Below are 21,117 nucleotides of genomic sequence, written 5' to 3' on the forward strand. Positions count from 1 at the left end.
AGGTTTTAAGACCATGGAGAGAAACATTAATGATCCTGTACAAAATGGAAGACCAGAAAATCACCTTCTGTCAAATTTTCATTGAAATTATTTTTAGACAAATATCATATGATTTCACTCATATGTGGAATTTAAGAAGTAAAACAGATGAACATAGGGGAAGGGAAAGAAAAACAAAATAAGATGAAAACAGAGAAGGAGACAAACCATAAGAGACTCTTAACTCTAGGGAACAAACTGAGGGTTGATAGAGGGAAGAGGGGTGGGGGGAGGGGGTAACTGGGTGATGAACATTAAGGAGGGCCCTTGATGTAATGAGCACTGGGTGTATATGCAACTCATGAATCACTAAATTCTACCTCTGAAACTAATAATACACTATATGTTAATTAATTGAATTAAAAAAATTTTTTTTAAAAGAAAATATTTTTAACTTTAGTATGACTTGTTCTTCATTTTAATTTGATATCTTTGTAGAAGGAAATCAATATATACACTGGATTTTATAAATGGGAATTTATGAAGGATTGTGGAGTTGAAGGGATACTTCAGAGTAAAGTCCAGCCATCATTTATTCATCCATTCATCCAATATTCTTTCATTCACTCAACAAATATATTCTTCAATAACTGGGGACAGAGCCATGAATAAGCAGATGAGCCTTATTTATTCTCATGGGTAGATATAAACAACAAACAAGTAAGTGAATATGTGAAATGGCAACAAAGGCTCTGCATAAAGAAAATAGTGAGGGGAAGTGATCCAGAGAATGGAGATAATCACGTTCATACATAAGATGATGGAGGGAAGGTTTACTGGGAGGATGACTCCTGAGTAAGGCTGAAGATGGTGAGGGGCAACCCCTGTAGGTATCTGGGGCAAGAGTTACTCGGGAACAGCAAATGCAAAAAGCTTAAGATTGTGGTGTGTCTGGTATCAGGGCAAGGGTCGGCAGTATAGAGCATGCCAAAGGCACATTCTAGGTAGGAAAATCATTAAAAGATGTTCCATTTTATGAACTGATGCGGGATTTCAGTCAGGGCCACCCATAGGTTGTATGGAGTCCTAGGCAAATAATTTTTGTGGACCCGTTTTATAAACAATTTGAACTATATTAGATTTTAACGGGCGCATACATGAAGATTTAGAATAATGGGTAGATAAGAGGTACTTATGTTTATAGTTAGCAATGATCCTGGGTGCAGATGAGACAAGGATTATTATTCAACCTTTTTGTTCCCAGCCCCTAGTACCCAGATCCTTCTATAAGGCACTTTTTGCCATCCTTTTAATTCCACTGTTTTGTTTTATATGCCCTTCTACCTAATCACTAATTCAATCTCTAGCCCAGGGCAAGATTCTGTACAATTGCTTTGCATTCTTTCTAACCAAATAGTGTGTTTGAAACAGAGACATCAGTTAGGAGACTATTGCAATAATCCAGGAAATAGATGATTGTGATCAGCTATGTCAAATACCGCTGATAAATCAAAAATGATGAAGACTGAGAAATGATCATTGAATCATCAGTCTTTCCTGACTGTTCATGTTGGCTAATGACTGAATACCACAACAGATAGGAAATTTCTTGCTAAAGTACTCATTCCATACTTCTACAGCTCTGACTGTTATATTTCTGCTTAAGGTATACAATGTCTAAAAATTAATGTTTAATTCCCTGGTGTCTATGCACTAGTTTAGTTTTTATCTTCCGATAACACCACAAAGAACAGATATGCATGGCAAATCTTCCTCCTTCATTAAACCTGTTAATAAAGGAGAGGTTCAACTGAAAATGTAGAGACCAGTCCAGATAAACCTTAAATTCTTGTCCACTTTCTTAGTCTCCAAAGAAACTAATCCTTCACTGATTTTATTGTTAAGGGCTAGAGACCGAATTGGTGATTTAGGCAACGGGGCAATTAAATAGGCAGTAGAATTAACAGGGTGGTAGAAAGTGGCTCCAATAAGGGCCTGAGGGACAGGGGCTGGAAATGAAGGGGACTGTACCAAGCTCGTGCCCCATCCTACAGCCAAGATGATTCCTGACACTGAACCACATATCCAGTTAAGCAAGAGGTACCTACATGCGTTTTGCCTCAGGTCATAGCTAGTCTCAGAATGTGGGTTAATTCAAACTCATAGGTAGAGGTCAATAGGGACATTTGTCAGGCCATTTCTGACATCAGAAAATAGTTAAGAGAGGCTGTAACTGGAATGACCCCCAAGAATAGCAACTGCCAGCCTTCTGACAGTAAAAGTATATTCTACATGCAAAACGTGGCTGTTACGCGGTTCACATGAACTGATGTATGTGACATATTTTACTATATAAATATAAAATAGTATTATGATAGTTAAGGGACCATTTTCTTTTAGAGCTGTCATGTATTTTATGGCATTTTCCAGCCTCACTTGAAATATTTCTGGTAAATGAGGTACAGGACTCAAATTATCAATCGAAGCTGCAGACAGTAGATTTTTCTCTTTCTGTTTTATTTTCTTAAAATTCTGTTAAAGAAATAACTTAAGGCTTTGGTTCAAGTTATAAATAAGAAGCATCCAAGGATAAGACCCATCCATGAGTCAGCATGAGTCAGTAATTCAGTAAGCCTGGGAACTGGAAATGAGTTGGAATGTAAGAACTTTCTAGCACTTAAATGAATAAAGCTTTTGAACGCCTGAAATTTCAAATGTCTGTGGTTGTCTGTTTGAAGATGATTTTGTAATACAAAGTAATTCAGGGAAAGGTCTTTCAGACAAGAGAAAAAGTTGCCACCCTGTCATATTAAACGAATTACCTTACTTGAGTAACTCAAACATGATGAAATAAGTTAATATCGTGTGAAATCCTGCAGCATCCACTACTAGTGAAAGCTTGGACTGCTTACAGTGAAACTCAAAATAAATCATTTCTGGGACAGATTTAAACAAGTATAATATTATAAAACAAATAGAACTTTCAAATCTTCAAACATTGTAGTCATATAAAGAGGGGCTTCCACCTACTGAAGGAAGTAGCTACATTTGGTTTTATTAATATCTTCAGATCTATGGAGGGTGGTGATGATATAGACATCTAAATAAACTGTTTGTGAATTCCTGTTATAGAAAAGCAAAGAATCAAATAAATAGGCAGATAATTACCCACGACCAACTATTGAGCTAATTAACTTAGAGATGCAAAGAGGGACATTGAGAAGTTGTAAATGATAAATAGTAATGACATTCCAGTGATTAAACCACCCAAGTAACACAGTCACAGGCCAGTCAGAAGGGGGGAACAATTATTCAGAAAGAATACCAGTAGTGCCTTACTGGATTAGTCCAGGTTATGAATAAATTCACCTAGCAAGTTAATGATAAAGGAGAGACTTTGATTTCAACTAAGTTTACGCAGTAAACTTTTATGTACCATAATCTTGTTCATCTTCATATGTTGGAATTTGATCACTACCTCATAAGCTGTTTGAAAAGTATACAAACTGTTTAGGTTGCTGAGAAATAATTATTTTTTTTTCAAACTAAGTAAATTAACTTGGGTAAGTGTAGATAATAATGGACTTGCAATTATTTCTCAAGGCCCTTGTAATAGTGTGATAGTTAATGTGACTTCAAAAAAAAAAAAAGAAAGAAACTGGCTCAGTGTGTAGAATATATTGAATCTCAGCTAGAGTATATGCTTTCCTATGACTTCGAGTAATATTCTGTGGTTTGCATTGAATGCTTGGTTTGAGAGATAAGATCAGCATTGCTGGTTTCTTATTTATGGTGCTGTTATTCTAAAAGCAGCAACTTGGAATTACTGATGTGGCAGCTGATATCCTACCCCACTTCTAAATCATAATGTTGGCTATAAATTGGAGCTTGATGATCCTGGATGTATTCCCAAGCTCCTTCAGACCCACTTGTGTTGTAGGTCAGTGCTAAGTTACCAAAAGCTCCATGATAAACTGTTCATCTGAACAGGGAATTGCTAAGTAAATGCTGCAGAGAAAGAAGTTTAGGAGAGAGAAGGCATCCACTCCCTGCCTCCCGGGCCCCCGTTTTAAACTATTATGTTCAATTTGATTATATAATATTGGATAATACCAAAAGGCTTTTGTTTTCTACATATTATTGCATACTTACAAACTACCCAAGATCTATCCCACTTTTTTTTTTTCATTCTTCTAGAGTATCTGGAAATATAATGTATACAAAATAGGAAAAACTCTTTTGCAAGGTAAAAAGAATTCTGGAGATTGGTTGCACAGCCGTGTGAATGTACTTACTACTGAAATGTATGCTTAAGAGTGGTTAAGATGGTAAATTTATGCTATGTTGTGTGTTTTACTATAATATGTTAAATGCTGAAAAAAATGGACCAAAGACAAGCAAAAAGTGAGGACATGTACTGGGGAAACACTTAAGTCACTTCACTCATGGAAGGTCCACAAGTAACTTAGACTACCTTTAGTCACATAGCTAATCAGTCATCCTTTTTAAAGCACCATAGTAACTTACTTCCTAGAGGTTGGATACATGAGGGTAGAAGATGTTGTCTACTTTGTTCACTGCTATATCCTCATTATCTAGAACAGTGCCTGGCATAGAGTACACAATAAATACAACAAATGGGAGACCACTTTCTTATTTTCTATGTTACATTATCTGTTAAAAGTAAAAAAAAAAAAAAAGTCAATTCGTGAGGATAAATATTTTTGTGACTCTCAATTCTAGAAGAAATGTATTTTAAAGCCCTGTTTTCAAGCATCATATTGAGGCCACTTCAAAATATTGTTTCTGCAACCACGTTTTCCATTCCCACGGCAGTATCTCCCAAACTGATGTCCCACACAATGCTTTCTGGAAATTTAGCAGATGTGTTGAGCACAAAAGAATTTTAGATTACAGAAGACTGGGAAGCTCTAGGTTACATCTTCCCACTTTTCTTTACAGTAAGAATACTCATCACTTTTATAAGCCAATGAGCATCGGGAACCCTCAAGAGGGGATTGACAATACACTTAGCTTCCCAAACACTGTTAAGCATAGAGCACTGTGAGTGTGTATATGTACACAGTACTTGTTATATATTTCCTGGAGGAGTGTTCTCCAGCCCAGCATTCCACAGAACAGAGCTGGAAAATGCTGTGCCAGCTACGAATCAGCATGTCGATTCTGTGTCAGTGACATCCTCTGTTAGACGGACCCATATTAAGTTTCTACTCCGTGGGTTAGTGTGGTGCAGGTGTCCTTTTGGGTGATCTAATCAGGTTTGAAATATACAAAATCTCAAAAAAATCCATAAATCTCCTTTCAGTACTAATTTAGCTTTTGAACTAAGATTTGCTTGGAGGAACCATGTTCTCAGGATGATTCATTTCAAGCACACACATGCTCCAAGCAGATTCTTCCTTCCCGATATTTTTATCATAGCTCTCCAGTCTTCATCTCCAAAGATCAACATAGTGGTTCTGATATAAAGCAATCCACCTGAATTTTGTTTCTGCAACAGGAAAGTACTGTTTTTCTGTTCTGGAATCTGGTAGAAAAACATTTTATTTTGGAGTCATGTTTTTGTATTATATTTAAAACCATATATAAATGGGGTGCCTGGGTGGCTCAGTCGTTGGGCATCTGCCTTCGGCTCAGGTCATGGTCCCAGGGTCCTGGGATCGAGCCCCGCATCAGGTTCCCTGCTCGGTGGGAAGCCTGCTTCTCTCTCTCACACTCCCCCTGCTTGTGTTCCCTCTCTCGCTGTGTCTCTCTTGGTCAAATAAATAAATAAAATCTTTAATAAATAAATAAATAAATAAATAAATAAATAAATAAAAATAAAACCATATATATATATTTTTTTTTTCCCTAGCTGATGTGTACGCCATAAATTCTGTTTAAACTGATGTTTTATTATAGGGTATTGTTGTTGAAACATACTATTAACATGATTTATATGGAGCAACCCAGGAGCAAATTCTTTTGGTAAGGATATGAATCCTTTCTGCCTTCATTCTAAAGGATATATGTATTTGATTATTTTCATAAAGTAGGATACAACTGCAACCATGAAATTTTGGTTGTGGTGGTGTTGGCAAAAACATTATCAATAATTTGGAATTTCCAAAGAGATTCTATCTATTCCCATTTAATTTTTGTAAATAAGAAAGGTAGATACCATTAGAAACTACAAAATGATACTGAGAATCAAAGTTTAAGTGCTTGCTCAAGTTTCTGTAGTTAATAAGATGAGCCGAGACTTAAACTTAGGTTTACCAAACCCAGTCTTGATTCTTCTTTCATTAGGCTACAGCTACTTGCATTCTTGCTAAAAATATGATGTAATTCAAAGAATTCAGCAAGTGCATTTATAGGATGAATTCTTAGAAAAGGAATTGATGGGTCAAAAGATACATGCACAAAAAACTTGATATATATAGTCAAAATCTTTCTAAAGGCTGAGTCAATTACATTTTCACACAGGAGTTTCTGGTTACTCATGTCATAGACAGCTGTGTATATTATTAAATATTAAACATTTTAATAAATTGTTCTTCCAGTAATTTTGATTTCTTAAGTTGTGAGCTATTTTGAGGGACTTTTAATGTGTTTTTAGACATGTATAGCTCTATTTCTATAAAATACCCTTGCTTTTCTTTTGTTCTTTTTAGAAAAACTGTTAGTTTTCACCACTGATTCATAGAAACCTGTTGTACCTTAAGAAGATTAGCCTTAATTTATTGGCACATAAATTAGTGTGGAACCAAATTTATTCTTATAATAACACTTTTCTCGGTCATTCTGATATATTTTCTTTAGTGGGTAAGAAGGGGTGGAGTGCTAGCTAATACACTAAGAATTCAACATAACCCGTGGTCTGTTTCATTTGTGATTTGGTCTGTCTGTAGCACCATTTGCTTTATGTCCCACCAGATTTTCTTGTATGTCAAAATATAGACATGCTCATGGGAAAGTGTCACATATGTGAAAGTCATCTGCTATGAATGTCACAGAAGAAAAGAGTTTGAGAAGTATTTATTGGGTGCATCATTCCCTTTTTCTAACACCGGCCTGGGGGTGGAGTGAATAGGTGAGGGGGGAAGAGCCCAGATGCATGAAGGTCAGGTGACTCACCAACAGTCATGGGATCAGTGAGCACCAAAGCCAAAGACTACGACTCTCTTAGAAGCCTCACATTTCTATCCCTACTCCCCAACAAATAAATTCTACTGCCCTGGCATTCCATTTCTTTTTCAGATCCAAGCAAGGAAAAACAGCATCCTAGGAAGCTCTGCAACATTCTTGATATGGTTTCCCAAAAAATCCCCTTGACAATTAGCTAATATGAAGCATTCACATGAGTTTATTTGGGAATTGGCCGCCGCTGTGTTTTTGCTGTTATTGCTGCTGCTGAAATAGTTTGAGTCTGAAGTCATTATGGCTGTGGTTACATTTCTTTGGCCAGAGGATATTGTGAAAGCCTATATCACCACAGAAACAGATGAATAGTCCTCCGCTCATACTGGAAAAAAGCGAATCGGTGACAGCCGCTCCAGCAGCTTCATGGGAGGCCCTGAGTGGTGACTCAGGCTCGTGAGTTGATGTCCCCAAACATGATGACCCATTTCCTCCCCTGCTGGCCCTTGATGTGGCTCACAGGACCCTTGGTCCATTTTGAACAGTCTCTGAAAAGTTACTTTTCTCCCAATTATTTTCTGGATTTCGAATAGTTCTTGTAAAGAAAGGATGGCCTCATTATCCTATCTGGAGAAAGAGACTTCTTTCATGAAGCTTAAGGATGAAAATGGCTAGGTGCTTAAAAAAAATAAAATCTGAGGTTCTGATTCTTGAAATCTTCCTTTACTATTCCAAAATAATAAATGTAATTATAGAAAATTTACAAGATTCAAACAAACAAAACCCAAGGAAATCACCGGCTATGTCAGCCCCGGATATTAATTCTGTTGACTGTGACCAACAGGGAGTTTCTTTTCTATGAATTTTTGTCTTATAGCCTTTTGAAGCTTTGGTTTAATTACAGGTAACCTAAAAGAACACAAGGATAATTATTTTTATATACTCAGATAATAAAATATAATATTTTTATTTGGCAAAACATACATCTCCATTGTATGGAAAAAATCAAATATGCAATGCGGCAGTGTGGCTAAATTCGGGTGATTTTAGAAGACAGGTCTTAGATCTGGTCTCTCAGTTCACTTAGTTGTGAATCTTTCAGTGAAAATCACTAAGGTCTTTAAGCTTCTCTTTACCCCATCTCTGAAATGGGATTTGATGACCCCTAAATTCTTTTGAAATCCATACTTTTATGATTCCACTCAAAAGCAAACATAGGGAAATCCTCCAACCCAAGCGCCTGATTCTATAAGCTTGTGGGAGGCCTCATGGACTAGCTAGAGAGTCTTAGTTTACCATCTCAGAAACATGAACAACATCAGACCAAGTGGTTATTTTTAGTTACAGATATATTATGGTTTTCAGAGAAACCAAGAAAATGACTCTTTCATTGCAACAATGCTATCTGTTGCATCATTTAGTATTTCCTTTTAAAATGTGGTCAACTACCCAGAGGCTTCTGGCATGTATCAAGATGGTATCTTTCCTTTTTTTTTTTTCTTGTATGCAATGATCTCATTATTTTTATTAAAAAACATGAGTTCTTTATGGAAAATACAAGCAACTCCAAAAAAAGTTTAAAGAAGATGTAAAAATGACTCCAAAAACCACCACCATGAAATAACCAGAATCAACATTTGGTAAGCATCACTACAAATATTGTCTGTGCATGGACAAACAGACTAACATGAAGATGCAAAGGAAGTGTAACAAATATATGTAGTACATATATTTCAGCCCTACAGATAGCATTAATTTTATAATACTTTGATAATTCTACATGTACAATTTTAATAACACTTTAAAGTTTAAACGTACTTGAACCTAATGGAAAAAAACAAGGAAATTGCATTTGAAGTGAAGGGAATGCTGAATATCATTCTGATGAATGGTTCTTCAACTCAAAGGATGGGGGAAACAATTATGTAAATATAAAAACGTTATAATCCATTTTTCCTTAATTTCTTTTTTCAATTTTCTGAAAAATTGACTCCCTGATATAAAAGGTAAAGAACTTAGGAATCTTACATTCTCTCTACTCTTCCTTCTCCCATCTCACTTTATTAGTTTTATTATTACTATTGCTTTTCAAGACTTTTAAGATTTCTGTAGACCTAAGCATCCTTACATTTAATATTTGTCATATGTTCAAATAGTCAATAATTATCATCAGTTATTTTCCCAAAGCTTCTCCATTTCTGAATATGTTATTTTAATTCATCTCTCAATTATTCTGATTTTATCCACAATATAATTGTTCAAGATGGGCTGTGGTATTACGTTCCTCAACCTCTCTTATTTAAAATTGTTGAACTCTTGCCATTTTTTGAATTATTATTTTTCTAGATAAAATTATGGAATAATAGTTTTTCTTCCCTGATTTCTATGGTTAATAGTCACGATTCCATTGTATTGTTAAACTAAATACCATCATGATAGCGGTTTTAAAACAGAACAGTGCCTGGAAAGCACTGCAAAAGTCCCTTGTAAATAAAAATCTGAGACCAGGCTTCTTTTTAATCTCTTTACAGGTGGATTGCTTAGTTTGTTTAGATGCTTGAAGATTTTTTTTATCTTTATATTTTAATACATGATCAGGATGTGCCACAATATTGATTATTCTGCATCAGTATTTCTTGGAATATAATGAATCATTTCAAATTACAGATTAAATTTTCTCTTCATTTTAGGGAATTTTCTTCTTTTATATTTCTGAGTACATTTTTCCACTGTATTTATTTATGTTTCTATATCAGGAATACCAATTTTGCTTCCATTGTTTCAACTCTGCTTCACTTCCATATTGATAAACATCTCACCTTTTAAATTTCCTCGGATTTTTCCTCCTGTCTTTACTGCAAGTATCCTAAATCCTTCCACATAATAATATTTTTAGTCATAAATGTCTTTCTTCTTCCTGTTATTTTTAATTCACTTATTAAATATGCAAGAGTGTAACTCTTGTTAAGATATTTCCATAGCTTATTCTATTATTTTATTACCTTTACTTTGATTTCATTTTTTTTCTGGCTTTATTGAGATGAAGTAAAATTATGCAAGTTTAAAGTGCTCAACATGATTATTTGATACATGTATGTATTGTGAAATGATTATCACAGTCATGTCAGTTAATACATCTATCACTTCATATAATTTTTTGTGTGTGTATGGTAAGAATATTTAGGATCTACTCTCTTAGCAATATTCAAACATACAATACAGTATTGTTAACTATAGTCACCACACTGTATATTATGTCCCCAGAACTTATTCATATTGTAACTAGAAGTCTGGACCCCTTTGATCAACATCTCCCCACTTCTCCCAACCTCTGCCAACCACCATTCTATTCTCTGTTTCTATGAGTTCAGCTTTATTAGATTCCACACAAAAGTGAGATCATATATGTGTTCTATTCTGTCTGATTTATTTCACTTAGCTTAGTGCCCTCAAGTTTCATCCATGCTGAGAGAAATGGAAAGATTTTCCTCTTTTTCATGGTTGAAAAATATTCCTGTGTGTGTGTGTGTGTGTGTGTGTGTGTATGTATACATATGTATATGTATGTATATATATATAAACCTCCATTTATAAACATTTAGGTTACTTCTGTTACTTGGCTATCATGAATAATGCTGCAAGGAACATGGGAGTGCAGCAATTTCTTCAAGATAGTGATTTCATTTTCTTATATGCCTGTGTTTTCTTTTCACTGAATTTCTTTCAGAGGCTTATTCTGAATTCTTTGTCAGACAGTCCATAGATCTTCATTACTTCAGGGTCAGCTATTGAAGTTTTTTTTTTTTTTTTAAGATTTTTTATTTATTTATTTGAGAGAGAAAGAATGAGACAGAGAGAGCATGAGAGGGGGGAGGGTCAGAGGGAGAAGCAGACTCCCTGCCAAGCAGGGAGCCTGATGTGGGACTTGATCCCAGGACTCCAGGATCATGACCTGCGCCGAAGGCAGTCGCCCAACCAACTGAGCCACCCAGGCACCCTTCAGCTATTGAAGTTTCACTAGTTTCCTTTGGCAGTGCCATATTTGCCTGCTTCTTTGTGGTCCTTGCATTGGTATCTGAGCATTTGAGAAAGGGGTCTTCTTTTCCAGCCTTCTTGAGGGCTTGGGTGGGGCTGCTGATTTGCTCCCCTGCCCCGGTTGGCCACTCGCTGCCTGGCATCTCCAACCAGGATCCCAGCTTTAATGAGGCTGGAGGCTGGGCTCAGCATCCTCTGTCCAGCTGCAGCTCTAGCATGGGCTCTACGGCTGTGAGGGTCTGCTGACTGGGAACCCAAACTGGACAGAACTACTGACCAAACCCCCGGTATTTTCAAACACAAAGATGCAAATGTGAATTCTCAATATTTTGTTGAATGATTCTCTCTTTTTTGAAGTACTTTTAGGAAATTTAGGAACAGAGGCCCCTGGGTGGCACAGTCGGTTAACCGTCTGACTCTTGGTTTCAGCTCAGGTAGTGATCTCAGTGTTGTGAGATCGAGCCCCGTGTCGGGCTCCATGCTGAGCACAGAGTCTGCTTTGGATTCTCTCTTCCTCTCCCTCCACACCTCCTGCTCTTGTTCTCTCTCTTTCTCAAGTAAACAAATCTTAAAGAAGAAAAGAAGAAGAAAATTTAGGAACAGAATTATACTGTAACAGAATCTTGTGTTCTTTTCCTTAACAACCACTTTTCAAGTAGCATTAGGTCCTACCTAGTCCTTCTGGTGAATTTCTATTGAGATTTTACAATTTCTGTTTCACTTAGTTGGGTGCTGGGAGAAAAATTTCTATAATCTGGCTTTATTCTGCCAATTATATCTACAAAAGCAAATGGATTGATTTTTCTTTCCTTTTTATTATTTGTCCCTTTAGCCCTTTCCCTTTTCACATTATTATGGTTTCTTTTAATTTAATTTCTTTGTATATGTAATACACTAGCATGATTTCAAAACTAACAAGTTTATTTAAAAGGTCTCATTCCTATTCCCATCCTTTTAGTTCCCATGCATCTCTCATAAATAATAACTTCTAGTACTCTCATACATACAATTTCCAAAGTTTTTTATGTATATAAAAGCACAAATGGGGATGCCTGGGTGGCTCAGTTGGTTAAGCATCTGCCTTTAGCTCAGGTCATGATCCCAGGGTCCTGGGATCGAATCTGACATCAGGCTCCCTGCTCAGAGGGGAGCCTGCTTCTCCCACTGCCTGCCACTTCCCCTGCTTGTGCTCTCTCTCTCTCTGATAGATAAAAAAAAAATTTTTTTAAATGTAAAAAAATGATGGTATATAAAAAAGCACAAATGACTGTAACATCTAATTTTTCCCATTTTACACAATACATGCCATATTACATACCCTGTTTTGCATATAGTTTTTCAGTGCTTTGGAGATTTTTCCATACCAGAACATAGAAATCTCCCTCAGTTTTTATAGCTGCCTCAAACTCCACTGCATGCCTATATCACAACTTTATGTAACCAGTTTACTATTGATAGACATTTAGGCTGGCTTCAAAATTTGATGTTATAAATAATACTAAACATTGTTACATGTAATTTTACATTTGATGTTTTAATAGTTTACACCACCCATAAACTATGTATGTGTTTTCCTACAGCTTGTTAACAGTTCATTATCAAAATTCTGGACTTTTGCTCATATGATCAGTAAGAAGCAAGATAATATAGTTTTTATTCATGCATATCTTGCTTTGAGTGCATTTGGTCATGTTTTCATATGTTTAAAGGTCATTTATATTTTCTTATTCTTTGTTCATTTATCTATTGTGTGTGTGTTTTTTTAAATTTCAAATAGATCTTTACATATTATGGAGATACTTACAGCTCATTCTCAGCTCATTGGTTTGGGTGTTATGTCACTGAGGCAGATCCATAGCTACAGTGGGCATTAAGTTTAAGGACCATTAAGTTAGGGCATATGCATAAATGCATGTGGGTTAAGGTACACACTAATATAATTACCACATACAATGGTGATCTTTCCATCTTGAGACTGCAAAAAGGATTATGGTTCTTATTTATCTCTTATTATGATATTATTTCTTCCCCTTCTCATTGCTGTAAATTGATTTCCCACCCCAAAGTACATGGCCCATTGTGAATGTGCTGACTCCCATTTACTACAGAACTAGACAAGTGCTTTAAAAAAGATATTGTACAAAATGGTCGTGGTAGAGTAAAGGCAAATTCTGGCCAAGGCAATTTCAGTCATTATCCTAGGAGGTAGAAATTGACCCCAATCTTATAAATGATACTATTTCTCTAAAATATATATTTGGATTTTACAAGGGAAGTCTGATGCACACACAAACACAAACGTGTGCACACACACACACATACACATCTGATGACTAGAAAATGTTGCCACTTACACAAAAGTCGAGGAAAAATCTCTGGTCTACAGTGACAGCAGTAGTCGTCACCTGGGGAGTAGGCTGGGGACAGTGGGGGAAGGGACTGAAAAGGGACACAAGGAAGTGTTGGCAATCATGAATATTCCTTCTTGTGGTGATGGTTTCATGGGGGTATTCGTATGTCAAAACTTATCAAATTGCACACTTTAGATATATACAGTTAATAACATATAAATTATACCTCAATAAAGCCTTTTTTAAAAGGCAAAAAAAAAAAAGCTTATTGGGAGGTGTTGGAAATACTGAATATTCACATGCAAAAGAATGGAATTAGACTCTTGAGTTACACCAATCAATTCAAAATGGATTAATGGCTTAAATGTAAGACCTGAAACCATAAATCTCGTTATAGAAAACATAGCAACAAAACTGCTTAACATGAATCTTGGCAGTATGTATATATATATATATATATATATATGTATTTTTGCAACAAATGCAAAAATATACAAGTGTTACTATATCAAACTAAAAACTTTCTGTACAGCAAAGGAAAAATTAACAAAATGTAAAAGCAACCTATAAAATGGGATAAAATCTGCAAAACATATATCTGGTTAAGAGGTTAATATTTAAATTATATAAGGAATTTTTAAAACTCAATAACAAAAATCAAATAATTCAGTTAAAAAATGGGCAAAGGACCAGAACAAACAATTGCCAAAGAAGGCATACAAATGGCCAACAGGTATATGAAAGGGTACTCAACATCACTAATCATCAGGAAAAGGCAAAGTAAGCCACAGTGGAATACTACTTCACACATATTAGGATAGCTATTATCAAAAAAAAAAAAAACAACCCAAAAGGGTATGGAGAAAAGGGTACCCTTCTGCACAGTGGTGGGAATTTAAATTAGTACAGCCACTATGGAAAACAGTATGGAGTTTCCTCCAAAAATTAAAACTAGCATATGACTCAGAAGTTCTATTTCTGGGTATATATCCAAAAAAAAAAAAAAGGACTAGGAGAAAAGTTATGTAAATATTACTTTACTCAACTATGGGAAAGATCATTCTCTGAATAAAAGCACAAAAAGACAGGTTGTTAAATTATACTGCATGAAAATTAAGGTATTCTACATATGAGAAATGCCATAAAATTGAGAGTCAATCTGACAAAAAGTATTTTCAAATAAATGCATAGATAGATGCCTCTCAAAATACTTTTAAAAATAACAATCTCAACAGAAAATTTCATTTTCAGTCATGCTTAGAAAATGGTTAATGATACAGGGAAATGCTCATGATCTATTATCAGCTAAAATTGCATAGAGAACCGATTGACAAAAATATGCTAAAAATGTCCATGGTGGTTAGCTCTGTGTGGATGAGATTATGGAAACTTTTAAAATATTTTCATACTTTTCTGAATTGTCTCAGTTTTCTTTTATATTCAGAAAAGAATATTTTATTTAAAAAATGCAAAAGTCTAAAACACAATTATTGATCACTAAATCAATTTCAGGGGAATGGTGTGGGGAGATATTTGAATAAGTGTTCACGGTGTGTATTTGCTCGGTTCAGACACAATGTGAGCAACTGAAAGGAAGAACAAAGTTCAGTCCTTGGAGTGGCTGTTCTTTTACTGTTCTTTCTCTCTGAGGCCCCACTCTTCACTGTTATTTATCTGTGAGGGAGTGTCTACATTAGTAATTATAAAAAAAGATTAGAAATCAACCAGAAAGAATTCAAAAAATTAGAACAAATTCAAACAGTTAAAGTTCCTTATAATATTGCTGTATGTAACACAAACACATATAATTTATGTAAAGTGGATTATATTATGCATACTATTTGGCAACATAATGTTTTCACCTAGAGCTATTCACTGACAGCTTCATTCTATTCAGAGGCTTCATAGTATCCCATTGTATGGACAGATCACATTTATTTAACCAATCACATATTGATGGAGAGTCATTCATTGAACAAGTCTTTATTGAGCACAGACTATGTGACAGGCAACTGCACTGTTCGTTGAGGTACTGCAGTGAACAAAGTGGAGATGATTCTGCAGAGCTTCCAGACAGATGTGCAGAGACACAAAATGAAGAGCCAGGAGATCCTGATCTCTTCTGCCCTAACAGTCATTGGGCAGTGTCTGACAGAGTAGGGAAGAATTTGGTTCGGTTGTCTCTGACTGGGAGCAGCCCAGTTTGGTGCTGCTTGGAGCGGGATTGTGATTAGCCTTGTAGGCTGTGAACACAGTGAGCGCACCAAGCACATGCTGTTTCATCATGACACAGTGAAAACGTCAAGGAGGTCCTCTCCTGCTTGGATGTCTACATCTGCAGCCAGCTGCAGAGCCCACCAATGCTGTGGAGCTGTTGAAGGAGTTTGTGTTCCAGGTGTCAAGGAGCATGCTGAAGAGACCAACGTGCGGCCAGATGTGGTGGAGGGAAAGGAAGCGAGATGGGGCACCGGGCAATGGCAGCTGCAGGTAACGTCCTCCATTTCTGTTTCCATGTCTCAGAGCATCTGTTCTCTTTTTTCATCATAAAATATATTTAATTAATGTTACAGAGCCCAATGAAAAGAGGAGTACAGATGGAAAAACACAATCCTCTGAGTTTTGTTTTTCGTTTTTACTTCATAGTTTTTATCTTTGTGTTTGAAAATGTTCTCTCTATTAATTCAGAATATAGTTCACATACAATGTACATCAGTTTCAGGTGTACAAGTTAGTGATTTGACAAGTTTATATATTATGCTCTATTCACCACCACTGTAGCTCCCCTCAGTCCCATTACATCCCTGTTACAATATCATCGATAGTATTCCTTATGATGCCCCTCAGGGCATTGCAACCGGACTGCTCTGACAATGTAGGATCATTCTGAAAATTAGAGTATCCTGGATACTTTGAAATACTTGACATGAAAACAGTCTATTTGGATTAAAAATCCATTAGCACTCTCAAACAAAAAATGTCAAGGTTTTATTTGTTGAGGGAAGGAAAAGAACACTTGTTAGATTCTTTAAATATCAATTCAACTTTTATGTCCTGACGCAAAGAATCACCTTCACAGAAACAAGTTCAGATTTCTCATTTTAAAAATATTGGAAAATATTTTATGTGGCTCAGTAATGAATTTCTTCCCTGTTTTGAACTATGCTTTTCTTATCATAAATATGTGGTATAAGTATATATATTTTTTTCATCCAAACCCAGTTAGGAAGCAAGTAAATGCCCTTGACTTTACCCCAGGGCCCCATACAAATACCAACTTTTTAAAAATCTGTGCTATGGAGTGATATAGGCTAGGAAGAACTGGTCCAATCACTGCTTCTGAAAGTATCTGTGGTGAAGGACCAATCTTTAAAAAATTTCCAATCTGTAGTGGATCATTACTTTTGTGACAAATTAAATGGCAATAAAAATGAATGACTAAGAAAAGAAAATGATAAAAAAAAAGGCATAAAATGTAAGCTTCTGGCTCAGTTGGTTAAGCATCTGCCTTCGGCTCAGGTTATGATCCCGGATTCCAGAGATGGAGCCCGCATGGGTGCCCTGCTCAGCAGGGAGTCTGCTTCTCCCTCTCCCTCTGCTGCTCCCCCACTCGTGCTCTCTCTCTCTCTCTCACTCACTCTCCCTCTCAAATAAATAAATAAAATCTTTAAAAGTATATATAAGCTTCTATTTTTTTAAATTACAAAGTTCAACAGATATGAAATTACCTTGCCAAATTGCTATAAATTATAAGTTTAATGCTTATTCTCAGTTCTTTACCCTATCCTGTCATAGACTCACTAAAAACCAGTTTGCAGACCAACAATAAAAAGCAGACCACACTTGTGTAATTCTGATCTGTTAGAGTTTCACTCAAAATTTGAGCTATCAGAAGCCACTGTTAGGTGTTTCTATATTATTAGGCATACAACTTAATAGAGTTTTCTGATTATTTCCTTGCAATAAACTCTTAGAAATGGAATAATAGGGACGCCTGGGTGGCTCAGTCGGTTGGGCAGCTGCCTTTGGCTTGGGTCATGATCTCGGGGTCCTGGGATGGAGTTCTGCATCGGGCTCCCTGCTGGGTGGGAGACTGCTTCTCCCTCTCCCTCTGCCTCTCCCCCCAGTTTGTGCGTGCTCTCTCTCTCTCAATCTCTCACTCTCTCAAATAAATGAATAAAATCTTAAAAAAAAAAGAAATTGAATAATAGTCTTTAAAAACTTCTTTAGATAACATAAATCAACTTTTTTTACTGATATCATGATTTTTTCTGTTACTGTACATATGGCTGCTAGACTTGACTTTTCTCTTATTTGTTTTATTGTCTTCAGAAGTGCTGCATCCTAGCATAGCCAAAACAATTTTGAAAAAGAAGAATAAAGTGAGTCAGTCTTCCTGATGTGAAGACTGTAGTCATCAAGATAGTGTAGAACCAGTGGAGGGACAGACACCCAGATCAACTGAACAGAGAAGCCAGAAATATCCATCCACACATATTTGTCCAATTACTTTTTGACAAAAGAGCAAAAATAATTCAATGGAGAAGGGATAGCCTTTTCGATAAATTGTGCTGGAGCAATTGGACATCCATGGAGAAAATATGAATCTCAACCAAAACTCACATTTCATACAAATATTATCTCAAAAATGGATCAGGGACTTAAATATTAAGGAGAAAACTATAAAACTTCTAGGGGAAAAAAATGAGAGAAAATCTTTGGGACCTAGGATTAGGCAAAGAGTTTTTAGATTTAACACCAAAACATAAAGGAAAAATTGTTAGATTGGACTTCATCAAAGTATGAATGTATAAAGAACTCAAAATTCAACATTAATAAATAAACAACCCAATTAAAAATGGGCAGAAGGCACATGTAGACATTTAACAAAGAGAACATACCAGATGAAAAATAAGCACAGAAAAGATGTTCAACATCATCTGAGGGTCAAGGAAAGGCAGTTTTCCAGCTATACTCAAAGAAGGAGCTATGAAAAATACTATCATCATCATCATTGTTGTCATTATTATTTGTCATTAGAGAAATGCAAGTTCAAACCAAAAGGAGATATCACAACACAACTTCAGAATAGCTAAATTAGAAAAAAAAAATAGTGATTACCCTAAATGCTGGAGAGGGTGCAGAGAAACTAGATCATACATTTATTGCCTCTGGGATTGTAAAATGGTATGGCTACTCTGGAAAACAGTTTGGTAGTTGCTTTTAATGCTAACAATAGACTTACTACATATATTACAGAAGACATATATTACAGAGAAATTTTAAAAATTATGCAGAAATGTGTACATGAATGTTATGGCACCTTTTTTTCTTTCTAATAGTCAAGAACAGGAAACAATCCAGATGGTCTTTCAGTAGGTACATTCACGTCATGGAATACTACTCAGCACTAACAAAGAAAGAGCTACTGAAACAGACAATAACTTGGATGAACCTCAAGGAAATTATGTTAAGCACAAAAAACTAATCTCAAAAGGATACATACTTTGGATTCATTCATGAGTCCACTTATGTAACATTCTGTGAAGTGACTAATTATAGATATGGAGAATAGATGAGTCATTGCAAGGGGTTAAGCAGATGCGGCTATGAAGGCATAGGACAAGGGAACCCTGTGGTGATGGCCCAGGTAAGTATCTTAATTGTGGCAATGGTCACACAGAGCTACACATGTGATGAAATTGCAGAGAGCTACACACACACACACACACACACACACACACACACAAATGCATATATGACTCGTGATATGTGAATAAGCTCTATGGTTCTATCAATGCCAATTTCCTGGTTTTAACGTTGTGCTATAGTTAGATTAGATTTTAATGATGGGGGAGGCATTAAAAGTTATATATATATATACACACACACACATATATATAATCAATTAAACAATTTAATATTCCATTTCTAATGACTCAACATTAAAGCATTCAGAGGAAAAAAAAGTGTCATACAATGATGTGAGGAAGGAGCCTGGGAAAACTTTCAAAACGGAAGAGAGATAACATAGCATTCACTAGTATAAATTATATGCATATTGATATCTCAGTTTTATGCCCTTATCTTGTGGTAAAGAAAAATTGGAGGAAATGGGCAAGGGCCTACTAGCAGGAATTCCAGGCAGGCTGGTGAGTTGGCACTTGGTTATTGAAAGCACTCAGCATTCCTTGGTATGAGGGCACTGTCCAAGTTCACAGCATTATTATTCCTATGAATTCAAAAGCCTTATTGGGTAAAAGCAAGGGGACTTTCTATAAACATACTGTTTTTATCCAGATGATTTCCTAGAATAATAATGAAAAATGATAGTGAAATATTAAAGGAATGGGCACCAAGTAAGGAGATTGCTTTTGAAATGATGCTTGGGGATACTCATACTTTACCCACCACTTGAAAGATTTCTCTCTGCCCATCAGTGATAGCAGTATTGTTATCATGGAATCACCAGCCTACCAAATAGTACCCTTTCTGCTATACTTTTCCTTGGGTTGGTTGGAAAGTCTAGAACTTTCCATCCCTGATATGTATCGGGAAAATGAGTAAAGAGATCCCAAAGGAAACTTGAGAGAAAAAGAAAAGGCATTGAAGGGGAGGGAGGAAGATATGGTTCAAGTGAGAAAACAAACCAACCAACCAACAAACAAAAACAAGCAAACCCACTCTCCTGTCTGAGTTTGTCAGAGAAAGCCAGGCATCCAGGATGCAGCTCATCTCTGTAACTCTCTGTCCCACATGATCTCAAAGGCAGAAGACAGAGAATAGGAAGCAGGCCCCACATTAGGAAAACCCATATGGAAGATCTCCATCTGTAGGCATCCTGAGTGTGGAAACTCACCCTGAGTAGCAGACATGAAATGTCATTTGTGGTGTGTAAGAAAGGGGATAGAGAATGGAGATCTACCAGTATTTTTCTTGGGCCCCAAAGTAAGTCTAACATTAGAATTTTTGCTGATTAACCTATGTAATGACTTAATAGATATTTAGTCATAATTTTTACTAAATAAAGTGGATTTGTCACATTTTAAATAAAAACTCTTCAGAGGTCAGATAAAAATTATACTTGGACAAAAGCATAGATGGATCCTTAGAAAATCCAGTTGGCAATTTATTTGCATTATTACTTACTTTTTAAAGGATTATGAGGCAGAGGTCCATTCAAGCCACCTCAACCAGTAAATAATAAAAGAAAATTCATATTCTATAAAGAAATTTGTTTCCATGCATCTGCCAAGAGATGGATTCTGAAGTGTGACTAGGTAGTGAAGCTAGTTAATAAAGCCTGTTAGGATGAAAAAGAGAGAAAAAGAGAGAAAGAGTAAGGGAGGGAGGGAGGATGGGAGGGAGGGAGGAAGGAAGGAAGGAGGGAAGGAAGGAAGGAAGGAAGGACAAAATATTTACAAGAACATTATTTTCAACTTTTTTTGGGTAAGATAATGAGCACAGGAACCCATCTGCCTGGGTTTGAATCCTGGCTTCACCACTTACCAGTTGTGCGAACTTAACTTAGTTGCTTAACCTCTCTGTTCTTCATCTATAAATTAAGGGTAATAAAAATAACTTGCCTCATAGTGTTATTGTGAGGGTTAAATGA

The 21,117-nt window shown here is 36.0% G+C and overlaps 1 protein-coding gene and 1 long non-coding RNA gene across 2 annotated transcripts in view; one reads left to right on the forward strand and one right to left on the reverse strand.

Moving 5' to 3' along the window:
* The window catches only part of LOC145722562 (uncharacterized), a 347,599-nt gene that overhangs the window by 123,442 nt on the left and 203,040 nt on the right, over positions 1 to 21,117 (reverse strand). The window lies entirely within an intron of this gene.
* The window catches only part of LOC145722501 (uncharacterized), a 164,556-nt gene continuing 159,290 nt past the window's right edge, over positions 15,852 to 21,117 (forward strand). The window contains exon 1 of the mRNA XM_081825768.1: positions 15,852 to 15,992. The gene's annotated coding sequence lies outside the window, so the exon portion shown is untranslated. The remainder of the gene's footprint in view (positions 15,993 to 21,117) is intronic.

The sequence above is a fragment of the Leptonychotes weddellii genome, chromosome 7 (genome assembly GCF_054177405.1).
Source record: "Leptonychotes weddellii isolate Sample4059 chromosome 7, ASM5417740v2, whole genome shotgun sequence".
NCBI lineage: Eukaryota > Metazoa > Chordata > Mammalia > Carnivora > Phocidae > Leptonychotes > Leptonychotes weddellii.